This window comes from Dendrobates tinctorius, unplaced genomic scaffold (genome assembly GCF_039654945.1).
Source record: "Dendrobates tinctorius isolate UK_male_01 unplaced genomic scaffold, ASM3965494v1 ptg000020l, whole genome shotgun sequence".
In the NCBI taxonomy this organism is placed as follows: Eukaryota; Metazoa; Chordata; class Amphibia; order Anura; family Dendrobatidae; genus Dendrobates; species Dendrobates tinctorius.
Window position 1 is genome coordinate 22764353 of NW_027361688.1, and position 20532 is coordinate 22784884.

Here is a 20532-nt window from a genome sequence, read left to right on the forward strand (position 1 = left end):
TAAACACAATCAGCTGTGAGTGAAAGTGGGGTGTGACTGCCCAGGCCAAATGCACAGAGTTAAGCAAAGGTCATAAAAGGGGGAAGGGGTTATACAGGCCACTTAGATGTGTGGCAGAGATAACAAGAATGGAGTACAATTATGGATACAAGAAGATGGGTAAGCAATGCATACCATATAAAAATACAATGCAGTTCACATGGGGCATTCAGGAGCATGGGAGAGAGGAGTGGAATTCAGCAATGCATACCATATAAAAATACAATGCAATACACACCAACAGTAAAATATGGTGGTGGTAGTATGATGGTATGGGTCTGAATTGCTGCCTCAGGACCTATGAGATTTGCTGTGGTAATTGAAACCATGAATTCTGCTGTCTACGAAAAAATCCTGAAGGAGAATATCCAGCCATCTATTCGTGACCTCAAGCTGAATCACACTTGGGTTATACAGCAGGACGATGATACAAAACACACCAGCAACTCCACCTCTGAATGGCATAAGAAAAAAAAAAATTAAGACTTTGGAATCACCTAGTGAAAGTCCTGACCTTAATCCGATTGAGATGCTGTGGCATGACCTTAATAAGGCGGTACATGCTCAGAAACCCTCCAGTGTGGCCGAATTACAACAATTCTGCAAAGATGAGTGATACAAAATTCCTCCATAGCGTTGTAAAAGACTCATTGCCAGTTATCGCAAACACTTGAGTATAGTTGTTGCTGCTAAGGGTGGCCAACCAGTTATTAGGTTTAGGAGGCAATCACTTTTTCACACAGGGTCCTGTAGGTTTGGATTTCTTTTTACCCTTAATAATAAAGACCTTCATTTTAAAAACTACATTTTGTGATTGCTTGTGTTATCTTTACATTTTCATTTGGTTGATAATCTGAAACATTTAAGAGTGACAAACATGCAAAAGAATAGGAAATCAGGAAGGGGGCAAACACTTTTTCACACAAATGTACTGTATATATATAAAAATGTCTTGTATGTATAAAGGGAATACACAGAGTGCCTTCCAGCTACTAACCTCTGGCCGATACCATAAACCTAAACATCATTTTCTATTCTGCTTACCATGTTGTTTTCTCCCGGCTTGAGTTACGTTCATCGTGGAGTATAATTAATCTTTACTGTTACATTGTATTATGACAGAATATCCAGTTTACCACCTAAATCCCCCCTGCCCCTGTCATAAATCCTTGACATTAATTATTTCTTAAATAGCTAGGTCATAATTTTCCGGGTTTATAATTGACTTCTGTTTATTATTCCCAAGCATTTTAATGCTTTTAAGTATTCCATTTATTGTATATGTGACCTAATTAACACGTTCATAGATGTCAGGGAGTTTACAGTGGCTGTCATCTTACCTAAACGCATGTATTTTTCGGCTAGGAAAATCATTTTTGCAATTGGGTTTTAATAAAAATATTGCATGGTTTACCTTCTATAAACTCTTTTGCTGGCTGCAGAATGAGTTAACTGAGAATCCGTCAGTGAGCTCATTCTGACTGGAGAGTTTGTGACTCTTTTATTTGTCTTTTTTCTGAGCTCTTCTCAGGTGATTTATGACCACAGACCACATCAAAGTTGAATGAGCCTGTAACAGCCAAACGGCGCAACATTTTTAATGATATCTAAAGGCAAAAATTGTTTTGAACCTTAAATAAATGAATTAAATGAAATAAATGCAATTAAGTAAACTCTCCCCTTGTCTTAGGACCGCTGCAGCCAGTGATGGGCAGCAGCCGTAAGTTGACTTGAACAGCACATTATCAAAAAAACATCCACTGATGCGATATTCAAATCACTTAACCGCTGCAACTAATCACAGGTGGCAGCAGTCCAGTGATAAGGGGACAGTGACATCATCATTGAATAGCATGTGCTGGATCCATGGGGGTGACAGAAGTTAAATATGGCAGATTTTGGTATTGACAATCCCTTTAGGCATTAAAAGATGCCCATTCATATTAAAAGGTTAAGTTGCGATCAGATCACATCTTTCAAAATTCTTTATAAAGTTTTCTTCATCATTCATTATTATTAAAAGTGTAATATTATTTATATCGAAAGAACAATTAATTTCTAAGACTTTCTACATATGATGGTTTGCAACATACAAGCAACCTGCTGCCACCACTAGAGGGAGCCTGGGAGCTTACTGCATACTAGTTTACTATAGAGTTCAACGAATAAACAGTCTGAACTCCCTCTAGTGGTGGCTGGTGGAAGCACAATGTTATTTCTTAAAAATCTATATGCAAAGGATATCAGAAAAACAAAGCTGTGTCCGCTAAGAAGATATTTTACAAAATTAATCAGCAAGGTATTTTGGATTAAAAAAAAAAAAAAAAAAGATGTGGAGAATTACTTTAAATCTCCGTTACTGAACCTGTATTATAAACCTAAACTCCGGGAGCAAATGTTCTGATGTCTTATGCTCCGATGAATTAATCCTTCTGTGGTTTGCAATATGTCAATGCAACTCAAAAAAATTAGGCTTTGCCTTGTTAAGTCCTGTTTGGAGACCCATGTGCCAATAGACGTTAATGCGATTCTTCCACGCGTGGATCATCATGTCCACCAGAGAAATGATACGGCATGAAGACGCGGCCGCGTACAATAAACCGGCAGGGTCTCCGAAGGTCTAAATGCATTTTTCGCGGTCGTAAGATAAGGTGAAGATGGTCGAACAAGTCAAGGGGGGGAGAGGGAATGGGGTCAGGATTGATGGATGAAGTAAGGGCAACATTCCGTTTGAAGCTTGCGGCGCCCTTCTTTATTCAGGAACAGTTTCCCTTGTCATGTCCGCCAGGGTAGCTGGAGAATTTAATAAGGGATCTTTTAAGCTCGGCTTTCATGGCTATTTTAAGCACTACGTGCCAATTTAGCAGCGCTGGTACGGTTACACTCGCCGCCTCTCAGTTCCGCTAGGAATTTTCCCTCTGTTTTTCTCGCACAAGTCTCTGATCAGCGTCTAGAACTCATCTCATGTTTCCGATATGAGTTTAATAAATGTATCTCACGCTAAGTGCTCCCAACTTGTCCGGGACTATTAGCACATTTTTACCCATGCAGCAGATTTCGCAGGATTTTGAAGGAGCCCGGAGCCCTCCCGTGCTACAGATTATTACTGTACTGCTTCCTGATGCAGCCATTATTTGTTTATTAGGTATCTTGTGGGTTATAGAAGTGATTGACAGCTGCAGTTAAGGGGTAGTCACGTCCGAACTTGGGTGATGAATGATGACGTACCTGTCAAAACGCACGCACAATCCCCAGGTATCGCGCACGTATCCTACTCTAAGGAATGACACCTGTCGAGAGGGCACGCGTAAAGGGCAGGCATCTGGGGTCACGAGATCTTCGGCAATGCTCCCCTCCAGAGGTGGAATTGTAGCGGCACAAAGCGGACCGTCCACTTTCACAACTTGGGTAAGTAATGTTGGCGCGAATCGATTTGCACGTTCCATTTCCATCGGCCACGATTTTGGGCTGTGACCGCTAAGCAGAAGTGGAAACATCACCTCTTTCTTGCCATGACCATCTGCTCTTCTTTTTGATTAGCTGGTCTGGTACAATGTCATGTGTGTGTGACTCCGGCTAATCAAAGGTAGAGCTGTGGATATCGGCAGGGACCGCTTTGAAGTGGGAGTCGATGGAGGTACCACTGCTGCGATCACAACAACACAGGTACCCCATTTAAAGAGAATTTGTCAGCATGTTTTTGTTATGTAATGTGAGACCAGCATGATAAAGGGGCCGATTCCGTAATTCCAGAAATGTATCACTCGCTGCTGTGCCTGTTGTAGTTTTGATAAAATCACAGTTTTCTATGCTGCAAATCTAGCAGAGCTCGGAATGTTGAATGACCCCGGCCACACCACTGACTGGCCGCTTTCTGTGTACGCTGACAGAAAGCTGCCAATCAGTGCTGTGGGCGTGGTTGGACTAGGAGGCACGAGACACCTAGTCCTCTAGTGATAATTTCCTGCTGATAAAACACTGATTTTATTGAAACAAAAATGATCCATCATAGAATCCACTGCAGAAATCCGAGGGTATACTATGGATCCTCTTGCAAGTCTGAGTAGATATGATATACGGTATTAGACCATATACTGGTTAGTTCAAGTCAATGGATCTATTCTGCACAAGGAGAGGTGTTGGTGTCACGTGTCACCGTATGGGAGCATCGGGCAGAGCGAGTGCTGACACCACTGGAATGGCACCGGTACGGGAGGTAAGTATAGACGTTATTATTTTATCGGGGCCGAACATTTAGTTTAAGGAAGTGGTTGTCCTAGTAGTGGACAACCCCTTTAATAGTAATCTGAGCTCCAATGTTTGGATACATTGCTCCAAATCCCTGCAAAGTCACAGAGGTAAAACACAATATTTTGAATGCCTGAAGCTGCCACTAGAGGGCGCATACTGTGTACCGGTATGCAATGAACTGAATGATAAAATATAAGCCCCCCAAATTTTGCTATCATATAACCATGTCTAGGATGGGAATTTGGACCACTCTATCAGAAAAAAATAGCTGTGATTGCTAAAAAATAAAAAATTAAGAAATTAATAAGGACAGAATTTTAGATCTATTGAGACAGAACGAGTCTTTGCCTGTTTCTCCCATGGCTATTGTTCATCAAAGCCAACAGATGTCTCCACTATATACAGTAAGAACTCCCAGGAACCCTCAAGGGGTGTCAAGCCAAGAAAAAAAAACTCTCTCACGAAATATCCAGCATGTGCCGCTGATGCCTTCCCACGACTTCCCATTGACTTCAAACATCCTAGAGGTCCACATTCTACTTCTCATGTGACCTTCTAAAACATCTCTGCATAGTAGAGCAGCTGCACGCGATCCTGCAGCTGCAGGTAGTCGGCCGTCAGACACAGCCTGATTCCTCATAGAGAAGGCACAGATGGTTTATTACCGTCTCTGCCTTCTCAGTTGCTGTACAGATGGCGCTAAGCACGTTCCGCATACAGGTATACAGTAATAGGAAGCACTAATGATCTCATCAATTGCAACTTTTTAAAAAGCTGTCCCGGCTTCCTGGAGTGATTCCATGTGAAGCTTTTGTACCGTTTTAGCAGAATGTAAGACTTTATGTGCTAAAAAGTTGCAAAAAAAAGTGTAAGAGCATTTCGCACAAACATCATGAACCGCAAAAAAAGTTTTGAGGAATTTCGCGCAAAAACGTCAACGTATAACACAAGACAAAAAAAAAGGAAAATTACTTGAAGGAAATTTTTCAGCAGGTATCTGTTACCCCATCTGAGTGCATCATCATGTAGGGGCAGAGACACTGGTGCCAGCAATATGTCACTTGATTTACTTGGTGCTGCAATTGTGATAAAATCACAGTTTTCTCGGTTGTTGATCTAGCAGAGCACTGAATGCTGAGCTGTGTATAACCCCGCCCACAACACGGATTGGCTGCTTTCTCTGTACATTGCATATTAATAGAAAGATGTAAATGAATAGAAAGCCGTTATTCAGTGCTGGGGGCGTGGTTGGACCAGGAGGCACGAGACTTCTAGTCCTGTAGTGATAATCTCCTGCTGATAAAACACTGATTTTATTGAAACAACAGCACAGTCAAGTAAGTGACACAATTCTGGAATCAGGCTCTCTGCCCCTACATCATGCTACTCTCAGATTACATATCAAAAAACCTACTGACAGATTCCCTTTAATAATGCAAATGATGAATATACATTTATTTTGAAACCTAAAAGAACAGGAGAAGCTCTGTTTAAACCGAACTTCTGTCTCTTACTATATGTGATCCCATTTTGCAGCTAATTTTCCATAACCCATAGAGGTGAATTGAGCAATAGTCAAACGTGCCCATCACTGGTCCATAGCGCAGGTCCCAGTGGTCGAACCCGACCATTCATACATTTGGCACCTATTTTAGACTCAAAATCAATGAGCGGCACCATGATCATTGTACATAAAGACATTGAACCATTCATTGAAATCAATTTTGGATAACAAAGTGTTACATTCGCTTGGTGCATGGGAAGGGGCGCACTGTGAACCTTACCTTGATCAGACCTAATCAGCTTTGGGCAGAATCCGTATCAAAGCATCTAGACCGTAGGATGGTTGAAAGATGAGAGTTAGAGTTTCTATACAAGACTTGTCGCTGTCCCAGAGGGGGGTCTATATCTGTGCCACCTGCAAATCAAGGAGAAATATATTGGGATGAGCATTATAATGCTTGGGAACTCGAAACTTGGTGTCTGCCCTAAGGGTATTTTTGTTCTGACTTGTGGGAATAAACTACCTTTGCATATGAAATGTCTCTCTTCAATATACTGGAAACTCAAGAAGAGGAGACCGACCGCATTGCAAGAGAAATTTTTTTTTTTGTGGGTCACCTTCAAAGACCTAGATATTTTAAAGAAGGAACATTCGTAAATCGCTTATATGAACCATTTGCGTTAGTCATCAGATCCTGCAAATTAATGGGGTAATCCTGATTGGTTGCATATCGCTAGGATATGATGATATCGCTATGATGGGTGGGACCCTTACAAATCCTTAAAATTAAGAGGTAGCAGCTCTGATTTAATACCGACGCCCCCTTGTGGCCATCCGACTGGGCAGGAACTGGACCCATTCATGGGAACGGAGCTTACTGCATGCCTTGTGGGAAAGAAGGGTATAAGGAACCTTCAATCCCACCACCCTCCACCCTTGCTAAAATTATAGCATTTGTGAAGGGTGGATATCCTGTGTATGAATAGAGATCACCTGAAAAAAGGTTTCCAAGGCTGTAGGGTTTTAAAAGGAGTCTGTCAAAAGGTTTTTGCCACCTAATCTGAAAGCAGCATAAAGTAGGGGAACAGGTCCTAATTCCAGCGATTTGTCACTAACTGGGCTGCTTGCTGTTAGTTTTGATAAAATCCCAGTTTTACCAGCAGGAGATTATCACTGGTAAACCTTCTGCCACGTAGACCTCCATATTCATGAGCTCTGTATAATCCCGCCCCCACCACTGATTGGCAGCTTGCTGACAATATACACAGGAGGCTGCCAATCAGTGGTGTGGGAGGGGTTATGCACAACTCAGCTTTCAGAGCACTGCTAGATCTACAGCAGATAAAACAGCGATTTCATCAAAAGTACAGCAAGCAGCCGCGTAAGTGACACATAGCTGGAATCAGAGGTTCTGCCTCTACATCATGCTTTTCTATTTTTCGTCTGACCAAGTGAAAAAAAAAATCTGATTATGTACCAGTCTCTTCCATATTCCGCCTATTAAAGTCTGTGGGTGTGAAAAACAATGAATACCATATAGATCATCCATAGTGCATCCATTTTTTATGGACACACTGCAATTTATAACGTAGGAAACTGTTCATTTTTAACTGTTGATGTATAAAAACGGATCAAATATACTGTATATGTAAGAAATGGGCACACGGGTGATACATAGATGGAATAACAATATGGATGACTATCGTCTCGTTTTTGGGGGGTGGGTTTAGGATGAAAAACAGACAATTTTTCTTATGCTCATCTGAATTTGTGTTTTTTCTTATTTTATATTAACATTCTTTTTTCCTATCATATATTATAGCAAAACTTTAAACTGAAGACCAAAATAATATCTCAGACAACCTTCATAATAAGCCACAAGGACACGAAGGCTTAAACTACTGAATTCTGCATTTCTTCCTTTTTGTTACATAGAGGACGGTATGAAAGATAAAACTCACAGGGGGGTTCATGTAGGGACAATAGTGGGATCGTATTTTCTGATAACTGATTCCAAAAAATAATTTCTTTCTGCATCCTTGCAATAAATTTGACCCGGAAGGGAGTCGGAGAGAAAGAACAATAATTATCTCGTATTACACGGGCATTTCGTTTGATGCGGAAAACATGCGGTTTAATTGCTTGATTTAGATCTCGCTGGCAAAAAAAAAAAAAAAAAGAAAAAAAAATATCTTCAGAAACATAACTTTTAATTATGTTAATTTATCACGGAAAAAAAAGCTGAATTTACAAAAAGCAATAGCATTAATTATTTATTTGCCTATTAAGGCTGAGTGTAAATTATTCCGCTAATTGACTGACAGCCTTTCCTAAATATGCTTATGAGTATATTCCCGCTGTTGTGATAAGTTCACAGTTCCCCTGCACCCTTCTCAGCTGTCACTTACTTCTAATCTATGTCACTCAAGTCTACAAAGCAAAATAATGGAAGCTGGGAACACAAGGAAATATTTAAATTCACATGAGACAAGAAAAGAGGAAGAAACGATACATGGGTTTTCGAAATGTTTTGAAAACATAAATCTGAAAATTGTGACGTGCATTTGTATTCAGCCCCATGTAGTCTGACACCCCTAGATGAAATCCTGAGTCACTAATTGCCTTAAGAAGTTTTAAAATTAGTCCACCTGTGTGTAATGTATTCTCAGTACAACTACAGCTGTTCTGTGAAGGCCTCAGAGGTTTGTTTGAGAACATTAGGGATCAAATACCATCATAAAAACCAAGGAGCACACTAGACAGGTCAGGGATAAAGTTGTGGAGAAGATTAAGGCAGGGTTAGGTGATAAAAAAAACAACCCAAGCTCTGGACATTTCATAGAGCACTGTTCAATCCATCATCAAAAAATGGAAGAAGTATGACACAACTGCAAACCTACCAAGCCATGGCCGTCCAACTAAACTGACGTCCCAAGAATGGAGAGCACAAATTAGAGAAGCAGCCAAGAGGCCCATGGTCACTCTGGAGGAGATGCAGAGATCCACAACTCACGTGGGAAAATCTGTTCATAGGGTAACTCTTATTCGCATATTCTAGCCTTTATGGAAGAATTTCAAAAAGAAAGACATTTTTGAAAGCAAGCTATAAGAAGTTCTATTTGCAGTTTGCAAAACGCCATTAGGAAACACAGCTAGCATGTGGAATCAGGTGTTCTGGTCATATGAGACCAAAGTAGAACTTTTTGGGCTAAATGCAAAACGCTATGTGTTGAAGAAAACTGTAGAGGCAATTTGAATATAGCAGAAAACTAACACTGCACATCAACCTGAAAACACCATCCCTACTATCATACATGGTGGTGGCAGCATCATGATGTGGGGAGGCTTTTCTTCAGCAGCGACACGGAAGCTAGTCAGAGTTAAAGGGAAGATGATTGGAGCTAAATACAGGGCAATCCTGGAGGAAAACCTGCTAAGAGGCTACAACAGACTTGGGGCGTAGCTTCACCTTCCAGCAGGACAAGGACCTGTGATTCCAACTTCCAAGTTAATATTACCCCTTTTTAAATACCTATGTGTTCATCTAGCTGGATCCTCTATAAATATCTTGTAAGACCACAACCTAGACATGGGAATCCGGTTTGGGTTACACAATACAAAAATAATGGAATAGTGCTGTAGACACTTCAACGGTGAGCAAGTAGAATAGCAAGTGGGATGTAATAAACAAAATGATTGGGTTTTGTTTTTTTTTTTACAATGAGCTGTAAAAATTGGACTTGTTCAGACTGGAAAGAAAGACTCCTAAAAAAAGAATGTACCAACACTTAGAATGCCAAATTTGGACATTTCAGCCCTACCTCCAGGCATATCTAGGAACGCACTCCAAACTACCCCTTTTGGGTGTAGCTTTTAGCTAAACTCCATCCCTTTTGTGGCTCGGTTCTCAAGTCTAACGGAAAATACGCAAATATAATTATATGTGAAATCAGCTGACATGTGAAATGCTCCTAATCAACTCGTTACCTGCAATAAAGACAGCTGTCTTACATAGTCACCTTTATAAAAGACTCCTGTCCACAGAATCAATTAATCAGTCGTCAGACTCTAACCTCTGCAACATGGGCAAGACCAAAGAGCTTTATAAGGATGTCAGAGACAAGATCATAGACCTGCTCAAAGCTGGAATGGGCTACAAAACCATAAGTAAGACATTGGGTGAGAAGGAGACAACTGTTTGTGCAATAGTAAGAAAATGGAAGAAATACAAAATGACAGTCAATCGACATCTATCAGGGGCACCATGCAAAATCTCACCTCGTGGGGTATCCTTGATCATGAGGAAGGTGAGAGGTCAGCCTAAAACTACACGGGGGAACTTGCTAATGATCTCAGGGCAGCTGGGACCACAGTCACCAAGAAAACCATTGGTAACACATTACGCCATAAAGGTTTAAAATCCTGCAGTGCCCGCAAGGTCCCCCTGCTCAAGAATGCACATGTGCAGGCCTGACTGAAGTTTGCCAATGAACACCTGGATGATTCTGTGAGTGGTTGGGAGAAGGTGCTGTGGTTAGATGAGACAAAAATTGAGGTCTTTGGCATTAACTCAACTTGCCGTGTTTGAAGGAAGAGAAATGCTGTCTATAACCCAAAGAACACCATCCCCACTGTCAAGCATGGAGGTGGAAACATTATGAGGTTATTTCTCTGCTAAGGGCACAGAACTACTTCACCGTATCAATTGGAGAATGGATGGAGCCATGTACCGTAAAATCCTGAGTGACAACCTCCTTCTCTCCGCCAGGACATTAAAAATGGGTCATGGCTGTGTCTTCCAGCAAGACAATGACCCAAAACATACAGCCAAGGCAACAAAGGAGTGGCTCAAAAAGAAGCACATTAAGGTCAAGGAGTGGCCTAGCCAGTGTCCAGACCTTAATCCCATCGAAAACTTATGGAGGAAGTTGAAGCTCCGAGTTGCCAAGCGACAGCCCCAAAATCTTAATGATTTAGAGATGATCTACAAAGAGGAGTGGACCAAAATTCCTCCTGACATGTGCGCAAACCTCAACATCAACTACAAAACACGGCTGACTGCTGTGCTTGCCAACAAGGGTTTTACCATCAAGTATTAAGTGTTAGGAACGGCGGAACGTACTAAATAAAAATATAAATAAAGTGCGTTCGCCGCTCTGGGTCCACCGTGGCATAACCGCTGCTAGATGGTGGCAGAGCAATATGGCGGTAATGTGCACAGGGTTAAACGTCACCCAAGTGCACAGAGCAATCTCTGTAAATCACAGTAACGCCTATGTACATAAATAAACGAGCTGAGCCTGTTAAGGTCACAGGTACTCGGAGTAGTTACACACACGGTATAAGGCCACAGGAGTAGCCCAAGATGGCGGCACAAAGTCCTTCTAGACCTACCGTGTGTGTAGCATCGCAGCCGCGAACGCTTAAGTGGGCTGCTACTGCAGCGCGGCGTAGGACACTGCCGCTATACGAGAATGCTAAGTGCAAGAGCAATGTCGGATGCTAGCAGCTGTGGACTATGAAGCAGAGGTGCGCTGGCGCAGGTACTAAACTCAATCCCTCACACAAGCGTAATATCAAAGGATAGGGGTTTAAAATGAGTCATTCACCAGAATCATGCATTCATCGTCATTCACACAGCAGCAAGTACAGTCTATACTAGCGCATGGCGGAACAGCCATGCGCGCCTTTTATAGCAGCCGGGACCTTCCGGAAGCTTCCAGATCTCCGAGATGGACCAATGAGATCTGGAGCGGGACCTGAGCACATGACTCCCGATCTCCAATGGGAGATCGTCTCATGAGCATGCTCAGAAGGTGGATGGAAGGACTTAGCCTCAGGAGAGATTTGCTGCAAGGCAATCTCCTCTGCAATCTCTTCTGCAGTGGATAAAGAGCAGGAGACTGCAGAATGCGAGGGTCTGGATTCCTGCATAGCGACCGCAGAAACCTGACTCCTAACATTAAGTCTTGTTTGCCAGAGGGATCACATTCTTATTTCTCATTGCAAAATGCAAATACATTTATATAATTTATACAATGTGATATTCTGGATTTTATTTTTGATATTCTATCTCTCAATGTTAAAAATTACCCTACCCTTAAAATTATAGACTGTCTATGTCTTTGTCAGTGGGCAAACTTACAAAATCAACAAGGGATCAAATACTTATTTCCCCCCACTGTAACCATAAATTCTTCTGTCTCCTAAACTCCTCATGATTAGTGAGAATTATCAAAGCCTCTCACATTCCTTTGCCAGGCAATGGAAGAAGGAAAGTTTTGACAGAAAAGTCAGAGAGAAAAAAAAACATGTCTGCTAGGCGCAGACACTGAAAGAAATTAATAATTCATTAAAAAAAAGTGCACTGCCCATCAACATGTAATCATTACTAAAAAAAGAATATTGGAAACTGAAATCTTATATAGTGAATAATTATAACTGCCGGGTCCCCGAGCGATACCGAAAATAGGACTCTGAAACCCGTAAAAAGGCAAAGAAGTCCAATGCCGACCCTTTTGATTTTTATCACGTCGCCTTTTTTGGGTCAATCATTCATATTTGGATGCGCTGCCGATTTTTGCATTCTCTATTAGAGAGTTAATGTTTCTCTCGGTGGCACAACAGTCTGTATCAACATGCTGTTCTTTCTGCTATAATGATGATTACCATTATTAACAGTCATTTATATAGTACTGTGTTATTGCGTGGGAAGCGCAGAATGACATATGCTAACAGAACAAACAGATGGAGCAGTCTTCCTATACGCTGCTGCTGCTGTACGGAGCTGCCATTCATTCATGACAGTCAGGTGTGACTCTATAATGCAAGTAATGCGAACATCTGCTTACTGATAGATTCCTATACCATGTGTCTCCTACACTGTGCATACCTGTATGTGTATTACATGTGAATCGCATATTAGGCTCTGTTCACACTAGAGTCATGGCTTTCATTCAAAAAGGGTCTCACTGAATTGTAGAATGGAAGGAGCATATCATTCTTAATAGAGATATTTGTCGCACGTACCCGAACTCCGTTAAAGTCAATGGGAGGCAAAACCAAACATATACACAACACCTTAAGGGGGTGATAGCATGTTTCCCACAAAGCTCAAATTTGGGGCAGACACCCTGAAAAGTGGCATCAATTGACCCACAGTAGAAAACTGATGTTGGCACAGCAGCAGTCAGCCATAGGCCGTGCATGAAGTATCAGGGTCCGGCCCAGCATTTACAGCTTGGAATGGAAGTTTCAATTAAGACGTGCTGGATAAGGGAGCTGTTATGATTGGGTCACCGAAGAGGAAAGCAAGACCAAGCTAAGCCACAGAAAACCAGAGAGGTTGGTAACTAAGCGGATTGCAGACCCCTGATCCTATCCACACAACTAGCAGTAGCCGTGGAGCATACCTACAATGATTCTAGACGCCTCGATACAGCCAGAGAACTAAATAAGCCTAAAGCAAGAAAGGGGAAATCTAAACTGCCCCAGAGCAGACCCCAAAGGAATAGATAGCCCCCAAACATATATTGTCGGTGAGACAAGATGAAAACACAAACGCAGGTAGGAAAATAGGCTGAGCAAACGATGGGGCCCACACTAACTAGAAAGGACAGGAAAGGAAAGACACTGTCTGCAATCACGCAAAAAACCCTGCAAAAAATGTCCAACACGTCTGATAGAAAAATACTGAAGTCGCTAGACTTCGCCCACTATATCAGCACTCTGGCATATTCTGAAAGCAGGGCAAAAAGAGGCCAATCTAATAAGGGACAAAAACAAACTGGCACAAGCAGTAACATAAGGATGGAAATTCAGCACAGCCCCAGCCAGGGCTGGCTGACCACACAAAACTGAATAGACAAAACCAAATCAAATGTGAACAATAGCAAAGAACACTTAGCTTGAGCATGCAGGGACTGAACTGGAAATTAAGACCTCAGGAGGCAGGAAAAATCACCAGCAGGGATAGAGGGAGTCGGCTGTCTTAAATCCAATCAGAAACTCCAGATGTCCAATCATCCTCCTCATTATCAGGTGGCAGGCCTCTGTTAATTAGATCAGCTCCATTACCTCCTGTAACCACCAGAGTGAGCCCGGAAAGAGAACTCGCGACCCCTCTGTCAATACAACCAGATCCACTACCTTCACTAGTATCCAGAGGTAGGCCAGAAAGTGAATTCACAACAGGAGCTGTGTAAGCCTTCCTTGCTGGAGGCCCTGATACATCATGCAACAGTTCATTTTTTCCCAGCCACACTCAGGTGGCAAAATATCAGTTTCATAGTCTACTATTGGCAGAAAAATGTAAGAATAGTAACACAGGAAATTGAATGTTCAATTGACGCACAGTAGAACATTTTATAATGGCACAGAAGCAGTCAGCCATGGGCCATTGTTATGAGTTCATTTTCCCCTTCACCATTGAGGTCTGATGAACTCCTTCTTCTGGTGAGGAAGGTAGTGAGGCTGATTACCAAGCACCTGAGCTGGGAGAGGATGACTGGGCGACGGGGATCTCTGACTGGATATAAGGCAGCCAACGCCCTTCTGCCTCGCTGGTGATTTCTCTGTGGAATTCTAGGAGACCAGTCTGATTCCTGCTCCTCAAAAGCTAAGTTTTCTGCTTTGCCTTTTTGCATTTCTGTTTTGGTTTTAGTTTGCCTTGCTTTTCTGGATTCTGCCATTCCCTGCTGGGGTGAGCTGAATTCCTTTTTGCCTTTTTGCTCTGTCTTCAGAAAATACCTGAGTACTGACAGTCTTTTTGAAGCCTAGCGTCTTCAGTGCCTTTTTCCCTGTCAGTCTGTTGGCTCTTATTTTGATAGGTTTTTTCGTGGATTGCAGACAGCAGCTTTCCTATCCTGTCCTATCTAGTTAGCTTGGGCCCCATCCTTTGCTCAGTCTATCTTTCTATCTGTGTTAGTGTTTTTTCTTCTTGCTTCACCGTCATTATATGTTGGGGGCTGCCTGCCTATTGCTTTGGGGTCTGCTCTGGGGCAGTTTAGATTTCCCTTTCTATCTTTAGGCTATTTAGCTCTCTGGCTGTGATCGAGGGGTCTAGGGCACCGTAGGAATCCCCAACGGCTACTGCTAGTTGTTGTTGATAGGTTCAGGGGTCTGCAATCCGATAGCTGCCAACTTCTCTGGTTTTCTGGACTTAGCTAGCATTTCTGTTTTTGCCTCCTACGGTGACTCATTCATAACAGAATCACCAGCCATACCACAGATCCTAGGGTACTCAATAGCAGGAAAGAATTTAAAAAAAAAAAAAGTGTATATTTTTTCCTCTATATCTCTGAGGCCGTAGGGGGAATTTTTTTTTTCTCTCTCAATGGAGATAAAGCAATTGTCTGATCGTGTGGAGCAGCTCACTGCGTAAGTGCGGGGAATTTCCGCCTACCTTGCTCATTCACATGCTGTTGAACCAAAGATCCCTACTCCTGATGTGTTTTTTGGGGATCGGTCTAAATTCTTGAATTTCAAAAATAATTGTAAATTATTTTTTGCCTTGAAGCCTAACTCGTCAGGGAGCTCTGCGCAGCAGGTTAAAATTGTCATCTCTTTGCTGCATGGCGATCCCCAGGATTGGGCGTTTTCTTTGAAACCTGATGATCCTAGTCTGACTAATGTGAACGCATTTTTTCAAGCCTTGGGGTTGTTGTATGACGAACCTAATGCTATTGATCAGGCTGAAAAGACCCTGTTGGCATTGAGCCAGGGTCGAGATTCTGCAGAATTGTACTCTCAAAAATTCCGAAAGTGGGAGGTCCTTACTGCCTGGAATGATAATGCCTTGGCAGCTCTCTTTCGGAAGGGTTTGTCAGAAGCCGTAAAAGATACTATGGTGGGATTTCCTGTTCCCTCTGGTCTGGACGATTCTATGTCATTAGCCATTCAGGTTGATCGGCGTTTACGTGAACGCAGGACTGCACGAGAGGTGTTGCCACCTGTTGAACAAGTGTCTGAACCTATGCAATGTGATAGAGTTTTGTCCAGGGAGCAACGTCAGGAGTTCAGAAAGCGTAATAAGCTGTGTTTCTTTTGTGGAGATGCCTCGCATATTATTTCTGTCTGTCCTAAATGAGAGAAACGTTTTGCACACACGTTTTCTGTGGGTGGTGTTCAACCTAAGTTTCTTCTGGCAATTACTCTGATCTGCTCCCTGTCCACATTTTCCGCCAAGGCTTTTGTGGATTCGGGAGCAGCCCTGAACCTAATAGACTTGGATTTTGCTAAACGTTGTGGATTTCCTATGACACCTCTGCGGACGCCTATCCCTTTGAGGGGGATTGATGCTACTCCTTTGGCAAAAAATAAACCTCAGTTTTGGACCCAGGTGGTAATGCGGGTCGCCCCAAACCATCAAGAAAATTGCAGATTTTTGGTGTTGCATAATTTGCATGATACCATTGTTCTGGGGTTTCCCTGGTTGCAAATTCATAATCCAGTTTTGGACTGGAAATCTGTGTCTGTGGTGAGTTGGGGTTGTCGGTGTGCCCTTAGTGAGGCTCCGGTTTTTTCTACCTCTCCTCAGTCGCATGATGTTCCTGACTATTTGGCGGACTTTTATGATGTATTTAGTGAGAATGAGTCTGCGTCTTTGCCTCCTCATAGGAGTTATGACTGTGCAATTGAACTGAGCCCGGGGTGTAAATTTCCCAAGGGTCGGCTCTTCAATTTATCTGTACCCGAGCATGAGGCTATGCGATCCTATATTAAGGAGGCGTTGGAGAAGGGTCATATTAGACCATCCTCTTCACCATTAGGTGCTGGGGTTTTTTTCGTGGCCAAAAAGGATGGTTCATTAAGGCCTTGTATTGATTATCGTGCCCTCAACAAAATTACTATTAAATATCAGTATCCGTTACCCCTGATTTCGGATCTATTCTCCAGAGTTAAAAGTGCTTGCTGGTTTACCAAGCTTGACCTCAGGGGGGCGTATAATCTTATCCGCATTAAGCATGGGGATGAATGGAAGACGGCGTTTAATACTCCAGAGGAACATTTTGAGTACCTGGTGATGCCTTTTGGGCTCACTTATGCCCCTTCTGTCTCCCAGTGCTTCATGAACGACATTTTCCGAGACTTTGTGGATAAATTTTTGATTATCTATCTGGATGATATTTTGATCTTCTCCAAGGATTGGGATTCTCATGTGGAACATGTTCGGACGGTGTTCCGAATCTTGAGGGAGCATTCCCTGTATGTCAAAGGATCGAAATGCCTTTTTGGGGTACAGAGGATTTCTTTTTTGGGATTTATTTTGTCTCCGTCAACTATTGAAATGGATCCGGCCAAGGTACAGGCCATTTATGATTGGGTTCAGCCCACTTCTTTGAAGGCCCTTCAGAAGTTTTTGGGCTTTGCTAATTTTTATCGGAAATTTATAGCAAAATTTTCTAGTATTGCCAAGCCATTGACTGATCTGACTAAGAAGGGTGCTGATGTGTTGAATTGGTCTCCGGAGGCTGTTTTTCCTTTCAGGAGCTGAAGCGGAGATTCATTTCTGCTCCGGTTTTGCGGCAACCTGATGTCTCACTCCCGTTCCAGGTAGAGGTGGACGCTTCTGAGATTGGTGCAGGAGCTGTTTTGTCCCAAAAGGATCCTGTAACATCTAAAATGAATCCCTGTGCTTTCTTTTCCCGAAAGTTCTCCCCATCTGAACGTAACTATGATGTGGGGAATCGGGAACTGTTGGCCATGAAATGGGCATTTGAGGAGTGGAGACATTGGTTGGAGGGAGCTAAACATCAAGTCGTGGTCCTCACTGACCACAAGAATTTGATTTACCTGGAGTCGGCCAAATGCTTGAACCCTAGACAGGCTAGATGGGCCTTGTTTTTTACACGTTTTGATTTTGTGGTCTCTTTTCTTCCTGGCACTAAGAATGTCAAGGCTGACGCTCTTTCTAGGAGCTTCTTTGCTGATTCTCCTGTGGTGACCAAGCCTGCTACCATCTTAGGCGAAGGGGTAGTTCTTTCTGCCATCTCGCCCGATTTGAGACGTGCTCTGGAAGAGTTCCAGGAGGACAAACCTGAGCGTTGTCCCAGTGGAAAGTTGTATGTTCCTGACCAGTGGAAGAAGAGAGTGATGTCTGAAGTTCATTGCTCTGCATTGGCTGGTCATCCACGTATTTTTGGTACTAGAGATCTGGTGAGTCGGTCTTTTTGGTGGCCTGGCCTGGCCTGCCTTGTCTCGTGATGTCAGGAATTTTGTGCAGTCCTGTGGGACTTGCTCCCGGTCTAAACCTTGTTGTTGATGCCTTTGCCGGTCCCCAGGAGGCCATGGACCCATATTTCAATGGATTTCATCTCTGATATGCCTGTCTCTCAGAGAATGACTGTTATTTGGGTGATCTGTGATAGGTTCTCTAAGATGGTTCATCTTGTACCACTCCCTAAGTTGCCATCTTCTTCTGAGTTGGTGCCCCTGTTTTTGCAACAGGTGGTTCGCTTGCACGGGATTCCTGAGAACATTGTATCTGACAGAGGAGTTCAGTTTGTGTCTAGATTTTGGAGGACGTTCTGTTCCAAGCTGGGAATTCAGTTGTCCTTCTCCTCTGCGTTTCACCCTCAGACCAATGGGCAGACGGAGAGAACAAACCAGACCTTGGAGTCGTATTTGAGATGTTTTATTTCCGCTGATCAGGATGATTGGGTTTCATTTTTGCCCTTGGCCGAATTTGCTTTAAATAATAGAGCTAGTTCTGCCACTTTGATGTCACCTTTTTTTTGTAACTTTGGGTTTCATCCTCGATTTTCTTCAGGGCAGGTGGAGCCTTCTGCCTGCCCAGGTGTTGACACTGTGGTGGAGAGAATGCACCAGATCTGGGACCAAGTGGTGGATAAGTTATCTCTCTCCCAGGAAAAGGCCCAGCGGTTTTCCAACCGACATAGGACCGTTGGTCCCCAGTTTAAGGTGGGTGATATGGTTTGGTTATCATCAAAAAATATCGCTATGAAGGTAGCTTCTCCTAAGTTTAAGCCTAGATTTATTGGGCCTTACAAGATTTTGGAGATCATTAATCCAGTCTCTTTTCGGTTGGCTCTTCCTGTCACATTTAAAATCCATAATGTGTTTCATAAGTCCTTGTTGAAGAGGTTTGTTGAACCAGTAGTTCCTGGGGTGGCACCTCCGGAACCTGTATTGGTTGAAGGTAACATGGAATATGAGGTAAAGAAGATACTGGATTCCCGTCTGGCTAGACGGAGACTCCAGTATTTGGTTAAGTGGAAGGATTATGGTCAGGAGGATAATTCCTGGGTCTCTGCCTCTGATATTCATGCCAAAATATTGGTGCGTGCCTTTCATCGGGCTCACCCTGATCGCCCTGGTGGCGTGGATGAGGGTTCGGTGACCCCTCCTCAAGGGGGATGTACTGTTATGAGTTCATTTTCCCCTTCACCATTGAGTTCTGATGAACTCCCTCTTCTGGTGAGGGAAGGTAGTGAGGCTGATTACCAAGCACCTGAGCTGGGAGAGGATGACTGGGCGACGGGGATCTCTGACTGGATATAAGGCAGCCGACGACCTTCTGCCTCGCTTGTGATTTCTCTGTGGAATTCTAGGAGACCAGTCTGATTCCTGCTCCTCAAAAGCTAAGTTTTCTGTTTTGCCTTTTTGCATTTCTGTTTTGGTTTTAGTTTGCCTTGCTTTTCTGGATTCTGCCATTCCCTGCTGGGGTGAGCTGAATTCCTTTTTGCCTTTTTGCTCTGTCTTCAGAAAATACTGACATAGTCTTTTTGAAGCCTAGCGTCTTCATGGCCTTTTTCCCTGTCAGTCTGTTGGCTCTTATTTTGATAGGGTTTTTCGCGGATTGCAGACAGCAGCTTTCCTATCCTGTCCTATCTAGTTAGCTTGGGCCCCATCCTTTGCTCAGTCTATCTTTCTATCTGTGTTAGTGTTTTTTCTTCTTGCTTCACCGTCATTATATGTTGGGGGCTGCCTATTGCTTTGGGGTCTGCTCTGGGGCAGTTTAGATTTCCCTTTCTATCTTTAGGCTATTTAGCTCTCCAGCTGTGATCGAGGGGTCTAGGGCACCGTAGGAACCCCCCACGGCTACTGCTAGTTGTTGTTGATAGGTTCAGGGGTCTGCAATCCGATAGCTGCCAACTTCTCTGGTTTTCTGGACTTAGCTAGCATTTCTGTTTTTGCCTCCTACGGTGACTCATTCATAACAGGCCATGCATGAGGTATCAGGGACCGGCCCAGCATTTACAGCTTGGAATTGAAGTTTCAATTAAGACGTGGTGAGTAAGGAGTGGTGTAAGTCTTCTTTGCTGGGAGCCTTGATACCTCATGCAACAGATCTTTTTTTCCCAGCCATACTCAGGTGGCACAAATAGCAGTTTCATAGACTACTATTGCAGCACAGTTTTAGCCCAAAAAATATGGATTAGCGAATGGGGCCTCCTGACTGCAACAAAGTTTTAGCACAAACGATTACGAATAGCAAATGGGGCCTCCTGGTTGAACTCCAATATTAGGCCTAACGATTTTGATTAGCAAATGGGACCTCCGGATTCCTGACTGCAACACAGTTTTAGCCCAAATGACTTGGATTAGCAAATGGGCCCTCTTGACTGCAACAAAGGTTTAGCACCAGGGCCGGAATGACCATCGGGCCCTTCTGGCAAATGCCAGAAGGGCCGGTGCCTGTAGTGGGCCACTCGATCCGTTCCTGCTTCCAGGGCACTGCATTGAAATGTGGGGTTCCCCTCCTGCAATGACGGGAT

General features: G+C 43.1%; 1 protein-coding gene across 1 annotated transcript in view; it reads right to left on the bottom strand.

Moving 5' to 3' along the window:
- SGCD (sarcoglycan delta) overlaps positions 1 to 20532 on the bottom strand; it is a 636458-nt gene that overhangs the window by 314453 nt on the left and 301473 nt on the right. The window contains exon 3 of the mRNA XM_073567884.1: positions 6075 to 6208. The gene's annotated coding sequence lies outside the window, so the exon portion shown is untranslated. The remainder of the gene's footprint in view (positions 1 to 6074; positions 6209 to 20532) is intronic.